The 10271-nt window shown below is 42.2% G+C and overlaps 1 protein-coding gene across 1 annotated transcript in view; it reads right to left on the bottom strand.

The window, feature by feature from the left end:
* LRRFIP1 (leucine rich repeat (in FLII) interacting protein 1) overlaps positions 1 to 10271 on the bottom strand; it is a 116277-nt gene that overhangs the window by 74235 nt on the left and 31771 nt on the right. The window lies entirely within an intron of this gene.

Consider the following 10271-nt stretch of genomic DNA (forward strand, 5'->3'; position numbering starts at 1 on the left):
GGCCCGGCGCCGGGGGCGGAGCGCTGCCGGGGCCGGCCCGGGGGGAGGCCGCCCCCCGCTCGGTGCTCCCCGCGGCCGGCTGCGAGGGTCCCGCGCCCAGGTTCAGGGGGACTCGGCGGCGGAAGGCAGGGCGCTTGGTGCTCTTCCTTCCGTTACCGGCACGCTCGCCGCTGCTCCCACCGATGGTTATTCTAACGTCCCCACCGGAGCCGTGCAACAAGCTTCCCTGAAGCAGTTCCGAGAATGGTTTCAAAGCTCGTAACCTCCTTTTTATGCTCGAGGAAGGTAACACCCCCAGCAACAACCGGCCGACTCCTTGCGCAGGGTACGTCCGCCCTCCGGGCTGCGTATCCGAGCTGCTTCTCTGGAAGATAACATTCTGAAGCACTTGCACAGGTGCTTATAAATATATATTCACACCAGCCAGCATTTGCATCGCAGAAACAAACCACGTAACTGTTCTTAATTTGCTGTAATTATACCAGTACGGTGTGTTGGGTTGTGTACGGCTGAGCTTAAAACGGGTGATCAACGCTGGATATGCTGGGGTTGGTTTTATTCTTTAAGAAATAGTATTACACTCAAAGCAATTAAAAAAAAAAAAAGAGTAAAAGAAGAGGCCGGGGGGGTGGGGGGGAAGGCGTCTAATTGCGGTCTGAGAGTACTGCAGAAAAGCAATCAGGAATAGTGGCTGGGCAAAAAAAAAAAAGGGGGGGGGGATTCTGCATTTCAAAAGGTCTCTTGTGTGAGGCTAAAACACACCAAGGGAAAAATCAAAATGATTAGAGGACACAAGTGTTTTTGAATGGCACTAAATGGGACAATACCCCAAGAACAATTCAAAGCACAGTCAGAGCAGAAATCTTGCCTCCACGGAAATTAGTCCTGTCTCCCGATTCCACCCAAACCACCTCTTGATTCCCCCCGATTTCATCCTCGCAGAGACAAGAGGGCAGGGAGGAAACCACCAGGGGCGGGAGAATTAACCGGAGCTTAAAGCAGCTCGTTTGATCCATTGCAATTTTGCAGCGGCAACAATAGAACACACGGAGAGTCATCTCTTCCTGGCACCGGATTTTCTCCGGTTGCAGAGACAAGCAAAACCAGGTTGCTCCTTAGCAACTAAACCCTGCGCTCGCTCTCCTTCCCGCTCAGCCGGCGCAGGTTGGGGAGCCCTGCGAAACCTCCACCCAGCAGCTGAGCTCAGTTTTTCCATGAGCTGCCAAGCCCAGTACGGAGAATCTGTTTTTTCACGCTGGCAGAGCACACGCTTCCATGCTGCTGACAGTATTTTAGCTAATTTGGAAGTGCTGGCACTATTTGACATTTGGGGGCAATACTTCAATTAGATTCATTGACAGCCCTGGGACCCCAGCTGTGCCCCACTGTCCCTGGAAAGGCCAGACATGCTTCCTTTAAATAAAAGGCATTAGGGATGTCTAGCTTGCACCCTGGCCCTGGGAGAAACCCTGCTTAAGTGAGGGGAAGCTTTGCATTTGTAAAACAGACTGTGGTTCCATGTAAGTCATAGAATCACAGAATGGTTTGGAAGGGACCTTCAAAGATCATCTAGTTCCAACCCCCCTGCCATGGGCAGGGACACCTTCCACCAGACCAGGTTGCTCAAAGCCCCATGCAACTGAGCTTAAACACCTCCAACGATGAGGCATCCGCACCTTCTGTGGGCAACCTGTTCCAGTGTCTCACCACCCTTATTGTAAAAAATTTCTTCATTATATCTAATCTTGATCTCCCCTCTTTCAGTTTAAAACCGTTACCACCCCCTGCCCTATCCCTACAGGCCCTGGTAATAAGTCTCCATCATTCCTGTAAGCCCCCTTTAAGTACTAAAAGGCTGCAATAAGGTCTCCAGAGTCTCCATCTTTCATTAAACTCCAAAACCACCTGTTGAGCCTACAAGTTATTTTTTCCTTCATTACAGGGTAAAGGACCCAACTTTGTTTTAAAAAAATAAATCTGAACTGTCTTAAATCCACTTCAATGCGTGTATGAAAATAAAGAAATTCATAGATATAGAAATAATATGTGTTCCTGTGAAGCAGGAACATAATCGCATGCCTCAAAGATATTGTTTTTTTCATTAGAAAAAGTCAGGCTTAAGCTACTCTGAAAGTTGGTAATTGGAGATTCAGTGATGCACTATAGCCTTGTGTTAAGTTTCTCCTTGCTAAACCTGCTAGCTGGAGGGTATGACAGGTATGCCTGCACAGCAAAATATGCAAAATGAAAGGGAAAAGGGAAGCCCGTTAATATAGTCTGCCCAGCACACTTCATAGGCAGTCAACATTCAGTACAGAGGAGACATCTATAATTTAAATCTATGTTTAATGGACACCCATTTCATCCCCCAGTATGGCTTATACTGAAATCAGGGACCAGGCCAATGTAACACGATCAGGAAATGCTCTCCTATTCAGGTGGTATAACATACAGCCCTAAGCTCGTTATTTAAGGCTGATGAAGTTCCTAGTCTGCTACGTTATCCCTTATCCTCCGTCAGCAAGAGCAAACAACAACAGAAATCTACAGTAACTGAAGGAAGACCCTGGCATGCCCTGCAGCCGTGCTTTCTGCCCCAGCTGGCTGGCTTACCTGGAGAGGAACCTTGAGCCTTCAGGCTGGCAACCCCTCCGCTCTGTCCTGCAATGCCGAGCAAGTCTGTCCTTTGTAAACGGCCCTGAGTCCAAGAGAAGCTATGCCCTACTTCCCAGAGACTGCTCAGCTTTTAATTTGGGTACAGAAAACAGTATCAAGCATTGCAGAAATCCACAAAGTGTAACCAGCTATGAAGGCAGCATTTCTGGGCTATGGCAGCTCACCCCAAGGTCGCAAGGGGCCAGTCACTGAAGTTAATTCTTCAGGAAAAACATGTCTTGCCTTATATGTAAAAGTTTTAACAGAAAAGGGAAGGAAAGGAGAGTGATGTTAACCGTGTAAATCTGAAGCATCATAACAACTCAGCATGACAAAGTATGCATATTTTCATCTTAGCTTAAAATAGACAATTTGTTCTGGTTTTCTTGGTTGGCGAGAATTAACCTTCCCTTACATTCACTGGCAAATCTGTACAGTTTTTGTAGTGTCACTTGCAAGATACACTAGAGATGTGAATACTTCCTATACAAGGCATAAATTAATGAGGGGACACACACACACCTTTTTCTAATTACTTTCTAAGTCAATGTAGAAGCCAAGATGTTTGGTTTTATTCGGTTTACTTGAAGAAGCACTTCATACATACCTCAGGATAAATTCAAACACACAAGTGTGCTATGAACCCGCTGGGTAGGAACTGAAGGATCAGGAGATCTTTTTAATACTATCAAGCTTCCATTTTTCAGTAACACAGAGCTGATAGCGTTCAAAACACACACTTCAGCATGTCTGAATTGATTTTGTGTGAAGCGAGGCCCATTCTGCTTGGATTTCCAAGCAGGTCCTGACAAATTTCCCAAGAACAGGAATTCTCTGTACACCCACATAAACACTCTCTTCCTTATCCCTTCTGGCACGTGACAGTCTACTGGATCCTTCAGATGCTGCTAAATAAAAAGCAAGTGCATGCAGTTCTGTAACTACAGGAGCTGAGCCACAATCTAGGAAGCCAGTGATGCATTTTACTTGATTGCTTGCCAAAGCCATTTAGCATCGTTAAGCTGATAGCAGTTAGCTCTCCTCAGTCCTTGCCCTTCAAACTGCTGCTATGTAACTTGAGGGAGCAGAGCGGTACTCACAGCACCTAGAGAACACTGCCTGAAAGTGGGTATTAGTCTATCTTTTCTTTTTTTACCCCCTTAAAAATGCAGTGTCTATCTAGTCATACCTCCCTCATATTCAGAAAGATAGCCAAAGGATCTGAAGCTCTGCTAAATATTGTGAGTTCAGTGCAGTTCTTGTGTCTCTGCATTTCCCGTTTGAAATAGGACATTGCAAGAGTGACATTAATTCAGGGAGATACCTAAGCAGGAAGAATGTTCATGACGGAAATATGCATTACATGTATTACACTGCTAAATTGAGCATAAGAAAAAAAGAGGTAACAGGAGAGATGGGGGGGGGGGGAAGGAGTCAGCTGACATTTTCATAAACCTGGTAGGTTAACTGTGAGTTCACCTTAGGTACTTGTAAGCAGAAAAAAAAAATTATGGCGCTTAGGACAGCAGCTCAGTTTCTGATGACAGACTCCTTATCTGTCCCTAGGGAACATACCTCACCTTTGCAAACATGCATACACAAAAAATGCACGCTTGCACACAACACAATGCATTCTTCCACAAATACAGGCCCAGATCCCAAAAATCAGTTTAACAGAATTGCAACCCTTTACCTGTAACTACGATGGAGTTGTGTCAAGAAGAAGAGGGAAAGATCATACAGTTATCTTTGAGGTATGTTACAATTACTGATAATGCAAACAAATTCCAAGGAACTCTGGCCTCTAACACAGGTCACACCCAGTTGATTGTTTTTGTCTTCAGGGCATGTTATGCCAGAGGCAGTTTAAGAGGCATGGAAGTAGGGACTCAAATAGGACTAAGGCAGTCAAAACCTTTACAGACAGGTTTAAACACTGAAAAAACCTGCAACATAGAGCACACTGCCTCCAGCTTGGCCCACCCCGGTAGTAATTCTTAAGCAATAAGCAGCCACCTCCCAACACTATGTGTCACCTACATATGTAATTCAGCTTATTTCATTTATATCTAAGACAAAGAAATTCCATTGTGCATTTCCTTCATTCTCTTAAATTAGAATCTCTTAGAATCTCAGTAATGTCCCTCCATAACACATTTACTACTGGTCTTCCAAACAGTGGGAACAGACAAAGCACGTCCCACTCTTTGGAGAAAAAGGCTGAAAAGTATGTCATATTAGAAGAAAAGTTTGGTTACTCTAGCCTTTTTTGGTTTGTTTTTTTTTAAGGTTCAATAGTCTTGTTCCTCTAAAGTTCAAGAAAGTCTATAAAAATCTATGGAGTAACACCCATCTGCAGTCACGAAGACAGAAAAAACTACGTATGCATCTCACTTCATCATCCCTGGCTGCTGTGGGCATCCTGGCACCCTTGAAGCTCAGCTGGCAAAGCGAACAAAACCTCCTTGTAAACCGTAACCAAGGCAATGAACTCAAGTATACACAACTAAGTGCTTCTTAGGAAAACAATGTCCGGTTTTCATCACCAAAATGTACTGCCAGTATCAACAGATTATTTTCTACTGAGGCTAGAACGCGACACAGCAAGAAGGAAGGAAACTGCTGAACCAGGCGCAAGTGCTTCTCGCCACACTGAAGTCAGACAAACTGAATCATGCTAGTGGGGAAGCTGGAAGACTCCTAGGTAGCCTATACATGGCATGTTTATCATTCAGCTCAGGGAATCCCTTCAACTTCAGAACTCAAAAGCAACACTGTCACAAACATTTGGATATCGAAGATATTAATGCCTCACTACTATCAGAAAAGTTTAGAAATTTGAAATACAGGTATATGAAAAGTTACATGATCTTTCCATTTTAGAACAGATTTAAGAATAGTCCCCGTAAGCCAATAAATTCGTGGCCTAGTTTTAAACTTTTCTATTCCTTTGCTTAATAATGAAGAAAAAAAAAATCCACAGAATTTTAAAAGATCAGACCAAAAACCATGAGTTTTGGTTAGGAGCATATCACAGAACCTGAGTATACACACATCTCTGTAAAAAAAAAAATATGGAACAGTGATCCACTAAGAGACTTTTACTTGTAGAAAAGTTGTTTCTCTGGTGGTATATTCACAGTATTAGGCTTTGCCATCTCCCAGGCTCTACCTCAAACCTAATCAGTTTTAAAGAGTTGGAAGTTGTGTTAACCATTTCCACCATGACTGCAAATTTTGTACATTGGAAAACCAACAGTAATTTCAAAGAATACAGAAGGGCAGAGGTTCTGGACTTCAGTCCTACCCCGCATTAGGGACATTGGGTGGGGAAACACAAGCAGCATTTGAAAACTCTGGGAGCGCCACAGTTACCTCATAGAGCTCTCCAACTCAACACGCAAAAAAAAGGCAACCAACATCCTATTCACAGTCAAAGGCAAGTCCAAAAATTCAGACTTACAGCTACACATAATTATGATTTCAACCCAAATATTTGACTGTATTTGCTACAGAGAATAAACTAGTATGGCATCTTAAATGTACCATGATCACATCTTTACCTTAAGATCCTTTGCAAACACTGAAGAATCTCATTATCAAACATCTTAGCAAAAAATTGACAGTTCACTTTGAGAAGCATCCAATTTTCCCATACAAAGGGGATAATAAGGACACCTACAGAGGAAAACTGATCAAAAAACCTATTATGGTGTTTCCCATGACCACCCTAACTGCACCCTAAACCTATTTTTCTGAATCGGACTCATTCACACAATGCAATCCTACAAGACTGAAGTTTGGTGGGAGATCAAATGATAAGTTTCTTCATGGAAAGTTTTTCTTGCAAGGGCATTCCAAGACTGATTTCTTAATTTGTTTTTAAAGTTTCTCAGAATGCCAGAGCTTTGTTTTTCTCTTTTCATTAATTCCAAAGCACCAGGAGCAGGGAGTATGAACAGGCAGACGCTCCCCTCTGACATGCCAATGGTGCTGTTGTGAGTTATCTGTGTTTAAGGGGTCAGCATTCTCGGTCTTCTTGCTTAACATCTTCAGCCAAAGACTGGGAAGAGGAGGAGGGGAAGAGACCCACAACTAATGAAGAATTTACACATGAACATTGTCCACTTAGGAGAAACATTCGCTTATGTGTTTGCCAGGAAACCCATCTCAGAGACATAATTTAAGCATGTGACCAGAGGCTAGAAAGTCTTGTTGACACAGACCTCCCTGCCCCCCCCCAAGAAGGAGAATGTTTATTTTTGCAGAACACTGCAGTGAACAGCATGTACAGCTCTACAGCATAACAGACAATTAGGGAGTTGCATCCTACTTCATAAATTATATTGCCATGCAGTCTCAAGGGGCCCCTGCTAAAAATATAGCCTAAATAATTGAACTCCATCATGAGCTTGCACTGATTACCAAAGTAAATCCTGCCACAAGGAATTGATCTTAAAACACCTGTTAAAAGTGAGGTATCCTGTAATCATTTTCCTAGACCCTAGCATTTATTACCTTAGTAAATGTTTGTTTTCTCTCTCTTTTTATTTTAAACTCCCCTTAGGGTTTAAAAGTGATATTGTTGTAAAATTTACTAGTTAGGAACGTAATACGGTCTCTTTCCCTCTGCTACCTGGTCACATACCTTCACATGCATACTAGTCATAAAGAGCTTGTTGACAAGTTCTTCAGTGGCTTATGCCTGGTGTGGTCTCTGTTGCAGTGTTGGGTTCCCTTCCATACTAAGCCACTGGCTTAACTGCAGATGGGTTAGTTGCAAACTAGATTCAAGATGCACTGGACTTGTGGTAGGAGGGAAAGGAAAAAAGTGCTCAAAGCACGTCCTTCAATTCAAGCAAACCCTCTCCATGAGAAAACAATGGAAATTTCAAGTCAGCTTCAGAGGCAAGATTCAGAAGAAAATTACAGAATTCTACAGAAAGCCAGTTCTGTAGAATCCTGTAAAAACAGAGATTTTCATAAGCACTGTAGCTCCAGAGCCTGGAGAATGGCACAATCACTGTATGTACAGGGCATACCACTTCCACTGCTATTTAGAAATAACTAACTTGTCCTGTTCCTATACTGTGAAAAAGCAAAACAGGGATGAAAGAACAATTCCAGTATAGGATGTTGGCTGGCAGCTCTGCAGAAGTGCGTTACAGCTTTACACTACTTATAGAAAATTGGTTGGGGTTTATTCGGCAGAGGACCAACGCAGTATCAACTAACCACATTTACGTCACTTCTTCAATTGGCATTTTCTCTCAGAATAGCTCTAGTCAGTAAGTAGTTGCTCCTACCAGAAAAGAATTTGGATATCACTCTACAGCTGTCATCCCAAAGAACAAAACCACACATTTTATACATCCTGTATACTGCACTCACATACTTTAGATCAAGACTGTTACTCCTGTAAAATAGTTTTGAGGGAGTCAACATTGACCTTGGAAACAGCTGGATCACTCATTCAAGTAAATGAATCAGAACTGTTGAGGCTACAGTGATACCTAGAAGGAAAAAATTAAACAAAAAACGCTGACAGTATTAGCAAATATGAACTGGAATTTTTCAAGAAAAGCATACAAACCTTCCCAGTGTTGTCTCCTGAAATACTTACTTGCATGAAGCTGCAGTCAGTGGTTTCTTCCACTTGCTTTACCCAACTTCTTTTTATAAAGAAAGAAATTTCTCTTTTACAGTGACCACACTGATAGTTTTAGTTCTCCCTCTATTAGATCAGCAGTGTTTTGCAGCAACTGTTTTCCTCATTTAAAATTTAGATAAAACTGAACATCAAAACACCCAAGTGGAATGGTTGTATTCCAGAGTACTTTTTACATAGTGTATTTCTGTTTAATTACAAAGGCTGTTCTACAATCAAAGTCACACAGAGTTCACTGCAGACTTCAGAGGGCTTAAAGCAATCTGGCTGAAAGAGGGGTAGTAGGCAAACAGGGGGGACCTAAGGGAGATAAGAGCTTGTAAAACCCATCCCACAGCAAGTCTATAGTATGTACACCTCTTTAGATCTTTAGATCTTTCTTTATTACAAAAAGAAATTCAGAATGCCAAACATACATATTCTTTGGAGAGAAAAAGCAGCATGCTTGCTATAGTACAGGCACTAGGGTTTATCCAGGTAGCGCAAATGAATTGGTAACGTACAGAACTGTATAACTTTTGCTTAAACCAAATATAAAAAGTGCAAGATGAAAGAGAAGTTACCACCTTAATGACCCTGCACTCTTGCTAGTTTGATATCTTAGTGTGATACCACAAATAAAGAGTTGAATTGCATTTCAGACTCTTAGTGCTCGACTGCCATTTCTTTTCAGCAAGAGAGCAAAACTGCAACTAGCATTTCCCACCAGGATGGGTCCACAGGCACCCAGCACACAGGGAGGTCAGCAGAAGGACTCAGTAAGGAAGCACACATGCAAAATTAATTCAGCCGTTGGTACATATTACTGAAGAGGAAACACATTTGTCCTGACTATGCTTACAGAGAAAGTAAGCACAATAACCAAATTTGGAGCCTGCAATAAACAGAAATATTTCATCAGGCTTCTTTACAGCATAAGCACAGGCTGGGGAGGGCTCCAGGGCTGGGTGAATGCCAACATCTTTTTGAACATGGACATAAAGAGAGTTTTTGTTCCTGACTGGTAAAAATATTTCAAATATAAATAAGAACTGAAATTCATTCACTGCTACAAGCAATGTGATATGTAGGTACCACATTCTAGTCTCCATTGAACTGCAAATTTAATCTGAATAAAAAGTTGGCAAATCTTGAACACAGCTCTGCACGTTAAAATGTGGATACAAACCTCAGCAACTGCTTAAAACAATGCTCAAACTACCTGTCAAAAGAAAAGAAACCACAGATTTTGAAGTAAAGGTTACTGATACTGTTCTAGGGATTACCCTGTCTGTGACAAGAAGTGATATAAAGCTTTAAGAAAGGGCATAAATACAAGATCAAATTCTGTTTTGTTTCTCAGATCAAGTGCACATGCTTTCTGGTTTAATCACCTTAAAAAAAATTAAAAAGGCAACAAAAAGCCCACCTTTACCTGCATCACAGTTTGCAGGGAAGTACGTGTCCCCCAACACCACCAGATCTCCACAGAACTGCAGTCTTTGTATCCAGACAAGTTTCAGACTGATTTATTCCTTTAAGGCCAAGTAAAACAAAGATCAGAACTTTCAAGTAATCCACTGAATACTCCCCCATATTATATGCTCTTGAAGAGGTGCAGAGGCAGTAATAGATAGCAAAAGTTACCAGATACCCAATAGCTGGAGCAGCTTGGTCAGGCACCAATGAAACGTCCAGTTCTTGGCCATGCAAGTTACATGGTATTGAGAAATTATGCAAACAGTGTAAAGTAAAGAAGATAAAGAGGTAAGGGGAGGAAAGGTACTGAAAATACTGCAGACCAAGCAAAGCACACAGTGGGATATGTAGAAAACATTACATAGCTAAAATTGATGATGAATATAGAACAAGAGAGCACAAGAGGGGGGAAATAAGATACTACTGAAAATTAAAAATTGGGGGGGGGGGGGGGGGGGGGCGCTGAAAAGGACATTGGAACAAAAGACCC

Source organism: Haliaeetus leucocephalus, unplaced genomic scaffold (genome assembly GCF_000737465.1).
Source record: "Haliaeetus leucocephalus isolate CR32 unplaced genomic scaffold, Haliaeetus_leucocephalus-4.0 Scaffold587, whole genome shotgun sequence".
Taxonomy (NCBI): Eukaryota; Metazoa; Chordata; class Aves; order Accipitriformes; family Accipitridae; genus Haliaeetus; species Haliaeetus leucocephalus.